The following is an 18,923-nucleotide window of genomic DNA, read 5'->3' on the forward strand; positions in this document are numbered from 1 at the left end:
AATTTGTTCCAAATCTTAATTAGTTAAATGAATCTTTTATATATAATTTGTTTACATTGATATTATTACTTGCTTCCATAAATTTTAATTTTTATAAACTCAAGCTTTAATTTTAGTAGTTTTATATATTTTTTTTTTTTTCTTTTTTCAAATTCTTCTCTCGTTCTACACGAAATCCCCATATTATCGATAATTTTCGTATATATTTCACGTTTCATTCCCGATTCGATGGCATTTTATTAAAAAACCGGATGTGGGTACGCGCAGCCTAGAACGGCAATTTGACTATTCGTACCCGCATGCGGGTACGCGCAGACACTGCCATAAAAAAATTAGCTTAACATCTATAATGTAATACGTTGTTCCGGCGGATCCAGCAGTTTTAAAAGGGGGTGGGAGTTGGGGGGTCCCAACCCAGGAAAAAAAGGGGGGTCTAACTATATGTCCCCATTCAAACGCATTGATCGTCCAAAAAAGGGGTCACCCCCTCTGGATCTGCCATCGATCCACTATAAACTTAAAATGACCATATTTGATTTCTTCATATAAATCTATATACTTTTAGCTGCACATTGCAGGAATCCAGTTTATTTTAAGGCAAGGATACCAATTATAATTTGGCAAACATTAATGATTTCAAAATTTTATTTGCAATCAATTTATAATACTAACATGTCCTCTTTTAATTTAAAATATTGAATCTTAAACAAATGTGATATCTGTTTACGAGTAGTTTTCTTACCTCTGATGGACCTGTTATACAAAAATCTTTTGACCGCATCAATCTAAACTGACCTTATTTGCTCTTTCTATCTGCAAATCTATATAGCTGCACAGTAATTCAGTTATAACTTTAGGTCAAGAGGGACTGTAATATACAAGTTACAGCAATATCGAAAAAAAATGACTTCAAATTTTTGTTCGCATAAATTTAAAGTGCCAGCATGTCCTCTTTTTATTCAAAGTATTGAATCTTAAACAAATATCAGTAGTTTTTATACTTCAGACTGAGTCGTGTAATAAAATCTTTTGACCGCATCAATCTAAACTGACCTTATTTGTTTTTCTTCCTGCAAATCTATATAGCTGCACAGCAATTATATATAATTCAGTTATAATTTTAGGTCAAAAGGGACTGTAATATACATGTACAAGTTACAGCAATATTGGAAAACAATGACCTCAAAATTTCGTTCGCATGAATTTAAAGTGCCAGCATGTCCTCTTTTTATTCAAAGTATTGAATCGTTAACAAATATCAGTAGTTTTCATACTTCAGACTGAGTCGGGTTATAAAATCTTTTGACCGCATCAATCTAAGCTGACTATGCGGTATGGGCTCTGCTCATTGTTTAAGGCCGTACAGTGACCTATAGTTGTTAATGTTTGTGTCATTTTGGTCTTTTGTGGATAGTTGTCTCATTGGCAATCATACCACATCTTCTTTTTTATATATAAACTGACCTTATTTGCTCTTTCTTTCTGCAAAGCTATATAGCTGCACAGTAATTCAGTAATAATTTTAGGTCAAGAGGGACTGTAATATACAAGTTAAAGCAGTAGTGGAAAACAATAACTAATGATGACCTCAAAACTTTGTTCGCATGAATTTATAGTGCCAGCCTGTCCTCTTTGTATTCAAAGTATTGAACATGTTGAATCGTAAACAAATATCAGTAGTTTTCATACTTCAGACTGAGTCATGTAATAAAATGTTTTGACCACATCAATCTAAACTGACCTTATTTGCTCTTTTTTTCTGCAAATCTATATAGCTGCACAGTAATTAAGATATAATTTTAGGTCAAGAGGGACTGGAATATACAAGTTACAGCAATATTGGAAAACAATGACCAATGATGACCTCAAAACTTTGTTCGCATGAATTTATAGTGCCAGCATGTCCTCTTTTTATTCAAAGTATTTAATCGTAAACAAATATCAGTAGTTTTCATACTTTAGACTGAGTTGTGTAATAAAATCTACTGACCGCATCAACTAAAACTGACCATATCTGCTTTTTTTATGCAAGTCTATATAGCTGCACAGTACTTCAGTTATAATTTTAGGTCAAGAGGGACTGTAGTATATAAATAACTGCAATATTGGAAATTAAAGACCACAAAAAAAAAAAATCATTGATTGAGAGTGCATTTCCTACTTTTATTCAAAATATCGCATCAGAAACAAACATCGTTAGATTTCATATCTGAAATTATTTGTCTGCATCAATCAAACCTGACCATATTTGACAGCATCAACCAAAACTGACCATATATGACTACATCAGCCAAAACTGACCATATTTGCTCTTTTTTATGTACCGTTAACTCTTTTAGTTGCATAGTAAATCTGTTATATTGTTATGTAAGAATTGATTGTATAATACAAATGATAGAAATATTGGAACACCTAATTTCTTTTGCATCAATTAACAGTGTCAGCGTGTCCTCTTTTTAATCAAAATATTGCATCATAAACAAATTTCAGTAGTTTTCATATCGAAGACAGACTGGTATAACAAAATTGTGTGTCTGCAGCAACTAAAACTGACCATATTTACACTTTATTAGATAATTATATAGGCCACAGACCACAATTAATTCCTCTATCAGTTCTTTATAACCTTTTGCATCATTAAAAAAATTGCACCATGCACTTTTGTCAAATTTTTTGTGTGTGTAATGTATTGTCCTAGTCCAAATATATATCCAAAATTCAGAAAGATTGAAGCAATCACTTTTACAAATTTAGCCAATACACATCCATACCCCTATTGACAAGTCAAGAGATGTTCCGAAAACTGTAAATATCACCTTTTTGCACTTGACCTAATCACTCATTCCATATCAAAATCAGTTAAAATACAACCTCCAAAAATTTATTTGACCTCTCTTCTTTCATTTCCACCCAAAAAGATTTAAGGAATGAGTGAGGAAAGGAAAGAAAAAAAATTAAGGAAAAATACACTCTAATTAAAAGGAACTATATTCGTGGACAACGAAAAGCGGGGTCATTAATTGTGGTCTTGGGCCTATTAGGGGCCTAAAACTTGACCAATTCTAATAAAACTTGGCATGATTCAAGCTTAGTATATTATAAAACAGGTTACAAAGTTTTAAAGCCATATGATACCAAATAAAAAAAATGTGGCATTTTTTATATCTGAATTTTGGGTGCTGAATTGTGGCGTTGAATTAGAACAATTAAAACTATCAAATTTGAGCTTCTAAAAACCAAAAGATACCAAAACTAACACTTTTTAATGTCTCTATGTATAAGTTAACATCTATTTAAAGCAACAGAAAGCATACTTCATGTATCAGACTTATGAAAAATGGCCAGAAGTTAATTTTATATGAGCCTGTGCCAAAAAATAGAGGTTTTCAATTAGGGTGAGGCCTTATATCAAATGTAATATTTTTCACTTATCACAATTTTCTGAAGTTGTTAAGTTATCAAACAAACTTTAACAGGTTATAAATGTACTTTTGATGGAAATATAAGTTTCAAATAGCATAACACATGTGGATAAAATGGTCTTTAGCAATGTTATGCTTAAAAAACAGATTGCCAGTTTAGGCCGTTCCCCACATTTGCATATTTAAAAGCATATAAATGATATGGGAGATGGAGATATACTTCTTTTTGCTAAAATCTGTGCTCAGATATGATAAAACATGGAGCCTGGATGTAACAAGACTGTCACTTTCAACTATATATGCAGACAGTATGGTCTGATGCAAAGTTTATTAACTTTACTGTTTAAAAACTGAATGAAATTTCAGCCTCAAAAGGCCAATATTTAAACCACTAGCTATCCAACAGAAGAAAGTAAAGGTAGTCTGTGAAACAGAAATGGTTAAGTAACCAGCAATAAGTGTTTTTGATGTAGGTTCAGTGCAATCTGTTTTGGAATACAACTTTTAAGTGCATAGAACTTCACATTTCACCTGCTGCGTATACTGACCGTTAGCCTTAGACTATTAAAACAGCACATTTTGCACTCATTTTATTTTTTTATCTACTTTTTTTTGTGTTCAGAGTTCACAAATAAGTTAAACAACTGAAATAAATACCACAAACACAAATAGATATCAGAAAAAAACTGTCAGAGAGAAATTAAGCATGCTGTTTTTGAAAAAATTGTGAAAAAAGTGAAAAAGCTACATTTTAGGCATTTAACCTGAAAAGTGACTTTTTCACAAAATTTCTATCAAATGAAAGTGAAAATCATTTCTTCTCATATAGTTTGACAAATCAATACCAATAGATCATTCAGAAAAGATGCCAAAGTAAAAATTCAAAATTTGCTGAAATGCACCTCTTAGGCCACAGACCACAATTAATTCCTCTATCAGTTCTTTATAACCTTTTGCATCATTAAAAAAATTGCACCATGCACTTTTGTCAAATTTTTTGTGTGTGTAATGTATTGTCCTAGTCCAAATATATATCCAAAATTCAGAAAGATTGAAGCAATCACTTTTACAAATTTAGCCAATACACATCCATACCCCTATTGACAAGTCAAGAGATGTTCCGAAAACTGTAAATATCACCTTTTTGCACTTGACCTAATCACTCATTCCATATCAAAATCAGTTAAAATACAACCTCCAAAAATTTATTTGACCTCTCTTCTTTCATTTCCACCCAAAAAGATTTAAGGAATGAGTGAGGAAAGGAAAGAAAAAAAATTAAGGAAAAATACACTCTAATTAAAAGGAACTATATTCGTGGACAACGAAAAGCGGGGTCATTAATTGTGGTCTTGGGCCTATAGCTGCATAGTAAATCACTTATAAAATTGAGAAAGGAAATGGCGAAAGGTGTCAAAGCGACAACAACCCGACCAAAGAGCAGACAACAACTGATCACGATGGATAGTATAATTCAAATGACAGCATTTCCTCTTTATAATATTCAAAATATTGAATTGCTAACAAATTTCAGTAGTTTCGATATATCAGACTGAGTTGTTTTAATAACAACATTATTTGACCACATCAAACAAAACTGAACATATATACTTCCTCATGTAAATAAATACATGTATGGCCTCATTGTAAACCAAGAATATTTCTATGTCAGGATAGATACTGCATGATAAAGACAATACCAAATTTCAAAATCGATTTAGCGAGCCCTTATTTCCTTTTTGTATCGATAATATTATTATTTATTAAGAAATGACTGTAATATTTTTTCTGTCTATGAAGAAATAACATAAAAAATTTGGTGCACACTGAATAACGTGGGTAGCAGGTTTTTTTTAACAGTGTGCATGCACCACATTTTTTATGTTATTTCAAATAGACAGAAAAAAATATTAGTCATTTCTTATGATTTAATTCTAACTTCCAATTTAAACCTTGGCAAACAATGAAAAAACGTTGATGACGATACGGTCACATGACTAACTTTTATCTATGGGCTGATAACAAAATAACGTCAGCCAATCAGTGACCCGTTACATCCAAAATTAAATTATTAAATAATGAATCGTCACAAAAGTGACTTTTTAAGTCAGTGTAGTTCATGATGGTTTTTTTTTTAAACAAAACTATTTAACGGCATCATCCAACACTACATGACTGATTCATATACTTTATTTTAAAATGAAAAGTACATGTATGAGAAGTTCTCTTCTTGGAATAATTTGAAGGAGGAAAATGATTGGTTTTGGTTGTAGCCTAAAGTCCAGTGGCAAATGTTTCATTCATGTTCACATTGAGTATATTTTTCTGACGTTCCAACTTCCACACTCCCAGATTATTTACGAGATAATGCAAATGTAGCCTACATAGTTTTTTTACGTTTAACAACACTTTTTTCGTTAAAATATCCCATAATTCATCCACTGTACAATTTTCGTTTGAACATTTGTCAAAACAGAATCTTAAATCATGAATATAAATCCAAGGTAAACAAGGTAAATTAGGATTCAACTTCCATGAATCAAATGCAGAGTTTTACGAAGAGACTGTTAAAGACGGGGAACGAAGAAACGTAAACAATGATGTTTTCTATGCAATCTTATAAAAATGTTTCTCCGATGAGTTGGATAACCTTCAATTCACTTCGATATGTGTACATGTAACGTTTGATTTGTAAAAAATATAGAAAATCTGCTATTAAATAGCAAAGTAATTGGAAGTGATTTATTTCTTCTAAATTCTTAAGTGCCCTTACTGTAGTGACGTCATTTAGAACTGTTCTACAGTCCTGACTGATTTAGTCAATTCTGCTGACAGTTCTACGGTTAGAACTGATTTGGACAGTTCTACCTAGAACTGATTTGGACAGTTCTACCCTAGAACTGATCCTGACAGTTCTACCTAGAACTGATTTAGTCAGTTCTACCTAGAACTGATCCTGACAGTTCTACCTAGAACAGTTCTAGGGTAGAACAGTTCTAGCTAGAACTGTTCTAGGACAGGTTAGAACAGTTCTATGACAGATTATTCTGACAGTTCTAATGAGAGGTTAGAAGTGATCTCCACTGTACCTCACACGGGAAAAAATCTGTTTTCAGTTCTCCAGTTTTAACACAAGACTTAATATCTGTATACATGCTCAAGATAACTTTAAACATTTTCCCACCAACATTATATTTTAATAGTTTTTGCCATAGTCCCACCCTCCACACTGTGTCAAATGCTTTTCTAAAATCTACAAAAGCGCAAAATAATTTCTTTCCCGAACTCAAATATAGTGAAATTAAAGCATGCATGATAAACATACTATCTTGAACAGAATACCCCTTCCGAAAACCACCCTGGGCATCAGTTATAATCCCGATCTCGTCTGACAGAGCATTAAGTCTTGAATTAAGTATAGAGGTGAACACTTTTCCTAAATTCGATGTAAGACAAATAGCTCGGTAATTATCCAAATTATTTGGATCCCCCTTGTTTTTAAATAACGGCTTAATGATACCAATAAGCCATGAATTTGGAACGATTCCAGAATCAAACACTAAATCGAATAACTTAGTGTAAATAGGCAAAAATTGATTCACCGTGCTTTTTGTCGAGCCTTCGACTTTAGTCGAAAAAGCGAGACTAAGCGATCCTACATTCCGTCGTCGTCGGCGTCGTCGTCGGCGGCGTCCACAAATATTCACCCTGTGGTTAAAGTTTTTGAAATTTTAATAACTTTCTTAAACTATACTGGATTTCTACCAAACTTGGACAGAAGCTTGTTTATGATCATTAGATAGTATCCAGAAGTAAATTTTGTAAAAATAAAATTCCATTTTTTCCGTATTTTACTTATAAATGGACTTAGTTTTTTCTGCGGGGAAACAGAACATTCACTCTGTGGTTAAAGTTTTTAGAATTTTAATAACTTTCTTAAACTATCCTGGGTTTGTACCAAACTTGGACAGAAGCTTGTTTATAATTATAAGATAGTATCCAGAAGTAAATTTTGTAAAATTGAAATTCCATTTTTTCCGTATTTTACTTTTAAATGGACTTAATTTTTCTGCGGGGAAACATAACATTCACTCTGTGGTTAAAGTTTTTAGAATTTTAATAACTTTCTTAAACTATCCTGGTATTGTACCAAGCTTGGAAAGAAGCTTGTTTATGATCATAAGATAGTATCCAGAAGTAAATTTTGTAAAAAAATAAATCCATTTTTTCCGTATTTTACTTTTAAATGGACTTAGTTTTTCTGCGGGGAAACATTACATTCACTCTGTGGTTAAAGTTTTTTAAATTTTAACATCTTTCTTAAACTATCCTGGGTGTGTACCAAACTTGGACAGAAGCTTATTTATGATCATAAGATAGTATCCAGAAGTAAATTTTGTAAAAAGATAACTCCATTTTTCTGTATTTTACTTTTAAATGGACTTAGATTTTCTTCCAGTTTACATTACATACAGTCTGCAGTTAAAGTTTTCAAAACATTTATTAGATTCATTAACTATCCTAGATTTTTACCAAACTTGGACAGAAGCTTCTTACAATCATAAGATAGTATCAAGAGGAATATTTTTATTGATTTTTTTCCTCACTTTGGTTGAGCCTGCGATTTACAGCAAAAGTAGGCGAGACACTGGGTTCCGCGGAACCCTTACAAATTTTTATATATATGAGTGACACCGGATCTTTCACAATCACAAAAAAGTGGTGCCCGATCATTTAGGGTCATAATTATTTTGATACAACTTTCTGACTAAGCTACCACAAAATTATTTGGAAAGCCATTTGAAAAATTGAAAATATAGAACTAAAAAGTTTGGAGAAGAGTTATTTAGTTATTCATTAAATGGAAAGAAAATCGAATTTGTTTATATTTTTTATGTCATTGAAATGCTGAAGAGCAATTTTCCTTTTGTAGATTTGTAAACAACGGGGATGATGTTTCGAACTCTGATTTACCCAAGACACTGATCGTAATGTTCAACCATTTTGACACACGGCTTTTTCCTTCAAAAACTGACTTTATAGTTCAAGAAATTATCTATAGAACTTGCATAGAAATTAATTTCACCAGCATAAAAAGACAAAATATAAAAACCGGAAATGTTTACAATATCAGAACGATGGTTCAATCGATAGAATTCAATTCACGATCCCGTAACCGAACTTTCACGATCCCATCGCGATACTTGACCACCATTACTTATTCATTCACGATCCTATCGGAATACTTGACCACAGTTACGTATTCATTCACAATACTATCGCAATACTTGACCACCGTTACTTTTTCATTCACGATCATGTCGCAATAAATGACCACCGTTACTTATTCATTAACGATCCTATCGCAATACTTGGCCACCGTTATTTATTCATTCACGATCTTATCGCAATACTTGACCACCGTTACTCATTCATTTTAAAAGATCATATCGCAATATGTGAGGACCGTTACTTGTAGGCGAGTGACATTTTTCAAAAAGCCTCTTAGTTAAGGACTTTGGTGCACCCACCTTACACATGGCGGCATTATATAACATCCAAAAGGTTTTTTGTGTACTTTCTGTTTTGCCCGATCGTTAAAACAATCGTACGGTATATTTTCTGTTAAATCAAGGTCAAAGTTCAAGAATGAACATTCCAAATTTTTGCGATAATTAAACAAAAAGCCATTTTCTAGTTCTTTTACGATTAAAATTTTCCAAAAAATCATATGAGTCTTATATGATACATGATACATTAATTCCAAATCAAACAAACACTAAGAAATAAGTTGCGCAATATTTCCCGAAAATAGAAATTCTTAACAAATTCTACAATAATGGAAAAGATTGCCCTAAAAGCAAAATATATCTGAGGGGATCGATATTTTCCTGCTCAAACATTGTGTTTAGGTCAAGGAATATTTTTTTTTATAATTCTAAGATGCAATTATTAGCAATTGTTCATGGAACAGACTTCTCTTGAAGTGTTTGCAAAAATCTGCCATCTGAGAATAGCGATCATTTTGTTTTTCTATGTTTAGATAGCACATCGCTAATTGTCAATATCAATAATAAAAGAAGGGGTATATAAAGTTCGAAATGAAATATACGAGATAGATGAGATAAAAATATGTTTTTTTTTTCTTTCGAAGTCAAACTTTTTTACCTTTTGAAGTCATGTTGAAATGCAAACATGACTTTGCGACGAAAATTGATGGCAACACTGAAATAAGTAACCATCGTTTTGGATACATTTGGTTGTCTTTTGCGTGATATAAATGAAGTAGTTATAATGCTGCTGCTTTTATTTTGTTTAAAAACGTGTTAGACATGTTAAATGTGTCCAGAAGTTTAATCTCGTTAATTATTCGAATGAAATCCAAACTAAATCATTGTATGAAAGAATTTAGTAAATGTTTAAGTAATTTGTGGTAACGAAATCCATGACTCAATGATGTACCAGTGATAAATAGATTACGTTCATTAAAATACGAAATATCACTACAGACACAGGAGTAATGGACACGCTTGGGATATATAAAGTACTGTAAGATGGAGCCAAATGAACATTATCTTCCAAAAAATGAAAATTAACAATAGGGAACGTTAAATGGTCCTTTTTGTCGTAAAGTTATTTTTTTAGATCTGTCCCAAGTCGGGAGACTGTATTTCGGTTGTTGCTGTTTCTTGTCGCTCATATTTAGGTCTTTCTACTTTTCTGTTGAAAGATCTATGGTATTTGTTTTGATTAAGTTTCACCCTGCTAAGCCGAACAATTTTCTTTGTAAGAGTTATCTCCCCATTAACTGTTTATCTTGTGTGTGCATCTCCTTCGTAACAAAAAAAAAAGATATCGACAAAACTCCTTTTCTGAATTGTTCGTTACATCCTCAGGAATTTTTGGCCTATTTGGACCGAAGCGAGCAGATGAAATCTTATAGGAGTTATCTAATAAGATTAACGGTACCAATTTTCTTGCACCAGATGCGCATTTCGACAATACATGTCTCTTCAGTGATGCTCGTTGCCAAAATATTTGAAATCCAAAGCTTATATAAAAGATGAAGAGCTATAATCCAAAAGGTCCAAAAAGTATAGCCAAATCCGTGAAAGGAATCAGAGCTTTGAACGAGGGAGATACATTCCTTAATTTATAATAATTTCTATCATTTTGTTACAGCAAATTTTAATAACACAACAAATCCGTATTTTCATGCCAGTACCGAAGTACTGGCTACTGGGCTGGTGATACCCTCGGGGACTAATAGTCCACCAGCAGAGGCATCGACCCAGTGGTAGTAATAAGATTAACGGTACCAATTTTCTTGCACCAGATGCGCATTTCGACAATACATGTCTCTTCAGTGATGCTCGTTGCCAAAATATTTGAAATCCAAAGCTTATATAAAAGATGAAGAGCTATAATCCAAAAGGTCCAAAAAGTATAGCCAAATCCGTGAAAGGAATCAGAGCTTTGCACGAGGGAGATACATTCCTTAATTTATAATAATTTCTATCATTTTGTTACAGCAAATTTTAATAACACAACAAATCCGTATTTTCATGCCAGTACCGAAGTACTGGCTACTGGGCTGGTGATACCCTCGGGGACTAATAGTCCACCAGCAGAGGCATCGACCCAGTGGTAGTAATAAGATTAACGGTACCAATTTTCTTGCACCAGATGCGCATTTCGACAATACATGTCTCTTCAGTGATGCTCGTTGCCAAAATATTTGAAATCCAAAGCTTATATAAAAGATGAAGAGCTATAATACAAAAGGTCCAAAAAGTATAGCCAAATCCGTGAAAGGAATCAGAGCTTTGCACGAGGGAGATACATTCCTTAATTTATAATAATTTCTATCATTTTGTTACAGCAAATTTTAATAACACAACAAATCCGTATTTTCATGCCAGTACCGAAGTACTGGCTACTGGGCTGGTGATACCCTCGGGGACTAATAGTCCACCCGCAGAGGCAAATACCAAATAAATTTGTCGGTATGTTTTTGTAACTAATAAACCGTGTTAATCGTATAACACTATAATCTTCTTATTTGAGGTCCATGGGTCCTTACTTAGAAAATGAGGTCAAGGTCAAAGGTCATGTTCTCTATTTTGAATTTGGCTTGTGTTTGCATTTTCTCTGACACTTTTAAAGTTATATCTAAAAGAACGTTAGCGAAATGTTTGCTTTATTGTGATGAAGATATGATACATTTGGTCTGAAATAATCATTGACATCTGATAGGAGTTATTGTCCCTGAAATGATTAAATTTAAAGTTAATTTATTATTACTCCAACTTGGTACATAATAAAGCCATTGGGGATTTTGCAAACTGTTAGTTGACATATGACCTTGAAAAATGTCAACCGGAAGTGACCTGGAATAATTTTCTTTAAAACAAGCATACATTAACCTATCATTTGAGACCGGAAGTGACCTTAAATAAATGGGAAGTACCTAATTCTTTCCTTTTTACAGGCAAAAGTATACAGAAACCATATATTTTTGGAATCACTGTGAATAAAGCTATCATATGAGACCGGAAGTGACATTGAAACCGGAAATTTACAATAATCTCTCTTATTTCTGGCAAAAATATATAGAAACCACATATTTATTGAATAAAAATGGAAAAAAAACTATTCTTGGAGGCCAGTAGTAACTTTGAGTAATAAAACCGGAATAAGCTTCTCATCAATAATTAAGAAAATTAATTGTTTTTGAAGTTCGTTTATTGTTTTGAGTTCAGAAATCAGGACGTTTGTTTTTGAAATTGAATTGTTTTACATTTTGTCACGTCGGGTTCTATTATAGGAGACTGTACAGTATTCGTTTTGCACATTTTTGAAGGTCGTACTTTGACTTATTTTTGCTGAAATCCATTTCATATGTACTCCGTGTACGTGAGACAGTTGTCTCATTGGCAACGATAAAACATTTCCTTCTTTTTTTTCTTGTTTCAGAAACTAATTGAAAACGATTCAAATTTTTATTTTTAGATACCAGAAACAGTGATTTCCAGGAATATCATGGGACTGTCAACAATTTTCATTTTGTCAGTGGTAAGCATTTTTTTTTATTACTTTCAGCGTTAATAACACATGTTGGAGGTCATTTTAAAGATCATTAAATTAATTTCGCAATACTCAACGTTAGGGTAAATATGTGTTTCCTTGGAAATAAAGAAAGGCAATCCCATGGATTTAAATTTCGGAAGTTGTTCACTTTTCTTTTTTTTTAATGACCAGCTCATTTCTAAAATTATATTCACCTTTATTTATTTCAGTTCTTTAGTTGTACAATAGCAAACACTGTTAAATCGATCTCAATATCAACACCAAAGACAGTAACAACTCTAAACTCGTCACCAGTAACAACAAAACAATCAGCAGCAGTAGTAACATCACCTCCACCTTTGAATTTCTGTGAGTTTATGAAAAATTTTAACATTCCTCCAAGAGTTTTTGAGAAAAAAAAACTGTACATGCTTATCAATGTTTAGTTGAAATGTAATTGACTAAAATTTTCAAGTAACATTCAAAACATGTCAGTTGTGAGTAAATTCAACGAAATCTTTTTGAGGCATACTAATTAAAATGGCATTCTTGGAAACCGTGGTTTATTTTTCAGTTGACATTGAGCTCCTTTTTTTGCGTGTAATTGTTTTCGTATCCACAACTCTAAGAGGGAGGTATATATTGATACACTTGTCCGTCAGTCCATCCGTCCGTCCATTAGTCATATACAGTTCTTCCATTTGTCTGTTAGTTCGTCGATTCGCCTATCTGCACGTTACTCTGTGCATCCATTTGTTCCCGGATGAAAATTAAAGAATGTTCACCTGAAAAGTAAAAGTAATCTTCCGTTTCAAGAAATATTCAAAATATGGCTTGATCTTATCATTTGATTCTTAAACTCAATGTTACATGTATGCACAATAAAATACAGGTTTAAAATGTAAGTTTTGACCGTTGAAAATATTCCTGACCGAATCCTTTGAAACTTTAACACAATGTCAGTGACTATTCAGTAAATGTGATCAATTTGGTGGTTTTAATTGTCATCAACCAGTATATAGTTATGTTACACATAAGATTCCTTAAAATATTTGTATTCATTAGACTGTGAGCCCAGATCCACTGAAGCACAAATTACAATTAAACTATGCTGGATTGTCGTTATTTTCAACATTTATTGTCATTCTAATCTTCGCTTTTTTTTTGTTCTCAGGGTATATGAGGTTGTATACCCTGCCAAAGTAACCAATAAATTTTAAAATTAACAGGGAATCTAACTCCAGTATTGTAGTAATTAAATACAATTAATGTCATGGTGATTGAAATCTTTAATAGTATACTACAAATAAAGAAAAAAATTGCAACCAAAATGTATTAATACAGTTATGAAATTGTATTTAAGATTGCATCGATGGAAAAGTTAAAGATATATTAAATGGTTCAGGTATAGACCGTAATGCCGTAGTCGTTGACATCGGAAATGGGAAAATGTGTCATATAAGTCAAGAAAAAAACTGCACATGGCAAGTAAGTATTACTCGATTCATTTATTTTTAATGGTTATCCAGTACAGCCACGTTCTATACATTTTAAAATCGGTACTTTCAAATTAGAACTTTCGTGATTATAACTATTTTACCTTTTGATACTAGTATAGATGGGTGAAATTGCGTTTCGGCTAAATGTAAATCAAGAAGGAAGATTTCGCTCCTTAAACTTTTATTTCAGCAGTCCGGCAAGACCGAACAACAAACTCCAAACTAAATGTCAAGTAACGATGATGATGTATCATGGGTTTTTCTGTCCGACTATCCTATTTGGGTATTGCGGACTTTCTACTTATTGTCTGGTTCTGTTGACCGTTTAGCCTTTACTTTATTTCTTGGAGTGTGATAAGGCGTATCTGGTCGTTCTAAGATCAAAAGAGCTGATGTAACTGCCTCTGGAGATGGCATCAATAGTGGCGATGTGTGAGGTGGTGTTGTCCGGAGCAACTCGGGATCGTCTAGGTCGAATCCCTCGTCATAGTCGATCCGGCATCGCTTGCCTCTGTCTTTGGTTGGCTGGAGGTAGTATTGGCGATGGCATGCCTTCCTGGGGTTGTACGGACTGATGACAGTGTCCGTCTTGATGCAAATGCCCTCAGGTTCCCCTTGATACTTTGTGGGTACTATCTCGTGCTGTTGTGGCTTCTGTTTGTTGGTTCTGGTCTACCTTGGTGGTGTGTGGTAAGACCTCAGCCGATGTCGCAGCAGTGCTTTTGGCCTGCACCCACTGGTTGTAACGCTTGGCGTCCCTTCTTTTGGTGGATTGGGGTTTACTTTTCAGGGCCGGCTTGGCTTTACTGGAGGATACCTCTAGTTCCGTAGCCTTTGTCAACGTTAGCTGTACTGTCACCTGGTCAGTGCTTGCCGAGAACTTCCAGGCAGGTACCTTTCCAGTCAACTTCATGGCTGCTAACAAAGCATTCAATTCATCTGGTATTTCCATAATGATTGTCCAAAAAGTGAGTGAGTTGTGTTGAGCTGAGATCAGTACGAATACTTCAAACGCGAATATGTCAAGTAACATACAAACAATAACAATATATATAGTCACAAGCAATTAAAGGATTAAGCCGATTAACAGATGTCAAATAGAAATGACAATAGATTAAAAGAGTAATTAGTGTCCGAAACGTATTTGTAAATTATAGTCCAAACTGTCACAGAGAATAAATAATGAATTAAATAGAGTAAATGCATTTAAGACCTTTGTCCAAGATTATGACACATAATCCGTGTAAAACACTTATGCCTAAATTTACGACAAAGTCTAGAATAATAAAATAAATGCAAAACCTAAATATACATTAAAACAATTGAATTACTAAAACGTTGTTCAAAAACTTATTTCATTGCATATCCGTGTAAAACACTTATGCCTAAATTTACGACAAAGTCTAGAATAATAAAATAAATGCAAAACCTAAATATACATTAAAACAATTGAATTACTAAAACGTTGTTCAAAAACTTATTTCATTGCATAGTCCAAATTGTCCGGTCATACTAGACTCAAGCTGGCAACCTATTTTAGCAGCCAATCAAGATAGCCACCTTTTTCCAGCAGCCAATTTTGATGATATGTCTGGAAACCAAAAAACTGTGTCCGACTCAGCACTTCCGCAAATCTCAAATTCTTAGTTAAACATAATTTAACAGCGGAATTCGTCAATACTTGAAATGAGCTAGGTCCGATTCGAAACTTTGCCGTAGGAGTATGCCAATGAGTACTTAATGTGTGGTTAATATAAAACATTCCCTTAAGGACAACTTCGATTCTTTGTGGTGGCCAGACGGGCACGGATCCCAAATGAGCTAGGTCTGGTTCGGAACTTTGCCGCAGGGATTTGCCGAGGAGTACAGAAAGCATGTGTGGTAAATATGAAAAGTACGTTAAGGAAAAACTTCGAACCCCTGTGGTGGCAAGACGTGTCCCAATACCAAAGTAATATTTAAGTGGCGAATAGCCTGGAACAATACCTTGAAATGAGCTAGGTCCAATTCGGAACTTTGCCATAGGGATATGCTGAGGAGTACCGAATGTGTGGTTAATTTACAAAAATTTTCGCCACATAAATGTTTTTTCTGGGATCCGGGCCTGTATGGCCACTACTGAGGTTCAAAGTTGTCCCTTGACGTATTTTCCATACCAACCACACATTCTGTACTCTTCGGCATAGCCCTACGACAAAGTTTCGAATCGGACCTAGCTCATTTCATAGGTATTGACCTAGGCTATTCCCTGCTTAAATATTTTTCTGGGATCCGGGCCCATCTGTCTTCCACAGAGGTTCAAAGTTGCCCCTTGGCGAATTTTCTAAAATTAACCACACATTCGGTACTCCTCGACATATCCGTACGGCAAAGTTCCAAATCGGACCTAGCTCATTTCTAAGGTATTGACCTAGGCTATTAATCGCTAAATATGTTTCTTGAATCTGGCCACTACAGGTGTAATAACACCAAATCATAGTATGTCACATCCGGTTGCATACGAAAATAGGTCGAAAAAAATTCCTTGAATTTGACAGTTGTGTATAATTAATCCTACATGTCATTGCAATAACAAAACATTCTGGGTCATAAACATATATCTTGGGTATTTCAAAGCACCATTTTTTTTTTCGTTTGGGGTTTCTATAGAATATTTTAGCAACTTGAGGTTATATGGTTACTAAAGTTCGTACACAGGTTAAAAAAAAAGTGGAAAATTTGATTGGTCAACTTCCAGTGATAGTTATTTTCTTATAGGCGATGGAATGTTATGTGATTTTATTTTATAGTATTTGACAAGATAAATCTTTACTCATGCCAAGTATTTCTTTATTTGAAACAAAGATAAATTCTGCACAATTTTTAGAAAAAATGCAAATTTAACAAAGACTTATTGGGGGAAATCAATAGTGGTATTACACCTACAGGTGTTCAAAGTTGTCCCTTAGCGTACTTTTCATATAAGAAATAGTCCACTTAGGATTTCTGTGAAAATACTTGTTCACATTAAAAAAGAGATAGCCATTACATGTATATCGAAATGTTTTCATTTCATACATACAGAAATAGATATTAAAAATGGTTTAAGCTAAAATACTGTTTATTTGAGGATGCCGAGTGTATGGAAAGCATGTATATAATTATTCTATCGTGCATTGCATCTTTTTTATTCAGTTCAAATTGGTTTGATTTATATATATAACAAGATTCCTCACAACTTACTTAAATCTATTATTAACAATCATTATGGCAGTTGTACTCTGATTTTTTTTCTTTTCTATTCTATTTTATATAGACGGCTATTTGTGCATACTCAATTTTCAAAGCTCGTATATACTAGGGAAATATTTTCAACTGACACGAGCAACATTTTGAACACATATGGAAGCCAATACCCACGAATTCAAACATCAGTATATACATGTACTACATGTCATTCTTTTTTTTCAATAAGTTGAGTGATTATTAAATCCTACGAATGATATACAAATTATGACTAAAATACAAATGTCAGTGGATCTTATATTTATTTCAAGAATAAAATTGGTATCAAATTGAACACAATTTGAAAAAAGAAAATTAAGTATAGTTATATATTCGGAATCCTCTGGTTTTATCAATGAAGTGCATTTACAAATTTTGCGTGCTATCCTCTATTTTCCATTCATATTTTTTTCTACTTATGAAGTTTAAAGCCATATTTGAAACTTTTATTCAATCATTGTTATTTTTTTCATAGTTTTTCACAGAAAAAAAGATGCCAATGTTAAATGTAAGAAAAATCAAGAGAAAATCATTTCCCGCCAGTTTCTTTAATTGATTATATCTTAGTTTAAAACAATATTTTATTTTATTATCAAAAGTGCACAAAATACAATTATACAATAGAAATACAGGGATTCGGAAACAATCAGAACTTATATAAATCCGTCTCCCTTTAAAATAAAATGACAAAATTGGGAACATAATGTAAGAAACCAGCACACTATAATTTTCAATTCACATTACATGTTCATTCAGGGTTTTGCCCGTTACTCAGAAGTCAGTTTGATCGAAAAATGTGATCAACTCATTTTTATAATTGTGGTACCTTATGTAGCTGTGAAAATATGTAAATGTTTCAATAATAAGGTTAAATTAATTTAAAGTTTCAACATCTAAATCGACATAACAATAAATGGTTATGGACCAAATCTGCCTGTTTCCAAAATAAAACTTTGTACAACTCTAAAAATATTTTCGTTTTCCCTATCACTGATGAGTTAACTACCTGATAATAATGTTTGTATATTATATCTTGGTAGTGTGGAAATGGTTTGTGTCCTAATGAGTCTATAATTATGACATTCTAGCAGATAGTGTTTGCTGCTCTCAACTTGTCCACATATACAGAGGCTGGAAAGAACAATATTTTTCTTGAAAAGGTGTTCATTAAAGCCACTTCAGTTCAACCGGAGCCTGTCGTGAAGTATTTGGCCTTTTCTACAACCAGCATTATAATATGAAGGGACTTTCTTAATATCAAGATCACATGTAACGTTTAGATCAATTCATAAGCTCGTACAGTGACAATGTTATTATTACAATTTGAACTGGCCCAAGACATGATTTATACATCATGTACATGTACATGTGTATTAGTGTTTATAATTTTTTTATTTGTTAACATTACTATACATTAACCGTAAGTTGTCATACAGATCTGTGGGTAACTTCCCAGCTACTACATGTAGTGATAAAATAAATCAAACGTTACTTTGTAGAGTTTTGAGGTTGTTTTTAAACTTTTTTTCTGATAAACGTACAGTGCAGTTTTGTAAATGAAACTGTTTTTCAAGTCATAGAAGCAGATATGGGGAAGTTAAATCCGATACCTTGTGTAGGGAGAGGGATTCACTCTTTGCACGTTTAGAACTCTTGAGAGGTCAATATG

Source organism: Mytilus trossulus, chromosome 8, assembly GCF_036588685.1.
Source record: "Mytilus trossulus isolate FHL-02 chromosome 8, PNRI_Mtr1.1.1.hap1, whole genome shotgun sequence".
NCBI classification, from domain to species: Eukaryota; Metazoa; Mollusca; class Bivalvia; order Mytilida; family Mytilidae; genus Mytilus; species Mytilus trossulus.